The 1,618-nt window shown below is 37.4% G+C and overlaps 1 non-coding gene across 1 annotated transcript; it reads right to left on the minus strand.

Moving 5' to 3' along the window:
- Positions 1 to 758: 758 nt before the first annotated feature.
- On the minus strand, positions 759 to 865 carry LOC122058514. The gene has a single exon (XR_006133810.1). It is a non-coding gene; the product is annotated as a small nucleolar RNA R71 (small nucleolar RNA).
- Between the last annotated feature and the right edge of the window lie 753 nt (positions 866 to 1,618).

Below are 1,618 nucleotides of genomic sequence, written 5' to 3' on the forward strand. Positions count from 1 at the left end.
TGTTTTGTTTTTCCTTTTCTTTTATTGAATTCTTGAGAAGAATAACTTGCAATAATAGTTGCATCAGTGGAGGTCACTATGCCTCACAATATGATAAAGACAGATTTTGCCCTATAGCAGTACCTCAGGAATTGATCTGAGCAACCCTGGATCCCTGCCGGTAAACTTCCAAAAAACCAAAAAAAAAATATAAAAAAAATCATAAAAAAAAAAGTTTTGCTATCCATTCTTTTGTGCCTGTCTTAGTCTAGTTATGGGTAGTTTTCTGTTGCATGAGTGTTTGGTGGGTACATAATACTAAGAATCGGTTAGAAAGAAGAGATCCAATAAGTAGTAACCCTATACGTTTGCTCTCTTTAAAACCTTTCAATATGGGAGACCAACATCAAACTCCTTCACCTAAATCTCTGAAAGATAGGTCCTACCCTGCTAGAATAGCCCAACCTTCATGCATAGTTCTACCACAAGCCCAGGGCAATAATTTCGAACTCAAATCTCAATACATCACTATGTTTCCCCACTTTCATGGGTTGACCTCTGAGGATGCATACCTATTTCTAAGGGAATTTGGAGAGGTATGTGTTCTAATTAAGATCCAATAGCTTTCTAATGATGCTGATAAGCTTAGGTTTATCACTTTTGCATTAAAAGACCAAGCTAAAAAGTGATTGTATGGGTTACCCATAAATTCCATAGCCTCATGGGACCAGTTCATAGTTCTCTTCCTTAAAATTTTTTTCCCAACTCACAAGGCCAATAAGCTTAGAAGTGATATCCTTCAGTTTAAGCAAAAGCCTAGTGAGTGATTTTCCAAACTTATGAAGAGATTCAAGGATCTACTCCAAGAATGCCCTCACCATGGCCTAGACTTATAGCATTTATGTCAAATAATTTATGAGGGTACTGATTACCCAACTAAACAAATGATAGAGTCTATATGCCCTGAGGGATTCACATCCTTTATAGATGAAGGAATGGCATGAGAATTCTTACTTGACTTAGCTGACAAAACCTGTGAGTGGGAATCAACCCAAGAGAGTGAAAGAACCATAGGAGGAAAAGAATATTTTGTGGATGGGATAGTAGTCAAGAAAGCCCATTTTGATAGCCTAATCAAGAGGATTGAGACTATTGTTCTTAAAGAGCCATCATCAGTCAATTTGTTTAAGATTTGTGCTTGGTGCCAGTCCCCTGGACATGTCATAAAAGAATGCCCCAATACCTTTGGGAGCAATTCTAATGATAGTGTTAATGCCTTATACTAGAATAAACTATATAGTAACACGTACAATCCAAGATGGAGAAATCACCCAAATTTCTCTTGGAATCAGGGCAACCAAGCAGAGCCTTCCAATTTTCATAATCAATGTCAACCTAGACCCTAAAGGCCTCCCTTTACATAACAATCTTTTTCCTAAAATACTTTTCCAATGTCAAATGTGGGACCTCAGACTAATTTTCCTAGGACCCCTCTCCTATCATCTTATCAACAACCCCTTGGGTTTACCAACACTGGAGAGGCAAGTAGAATAAGTGACTTGAAAAAAAAATATAACCCTTCTCATGACAAGCCATCAAAATCTTACGAGAGAACACACCCAAGTTATTTCAATTATGA

The sequence above is a fragment of the Macadamia integrifolia genome, chromosome 12 (assembly GCF_013358625.1).
Source record: "Macadamia integrifolia cultivar HAES 741 chromosome 12, SCU_Mint_v3, whole genome shotgun sequence".
Classification (NCBI taxonomy): domain Eukaryota; kingdom Viridiplantae; phylum Streptophyta; class Magnoliopsida; order Proteales; family Proteaceae; genus Macadamia; species Macadamia integrifolia.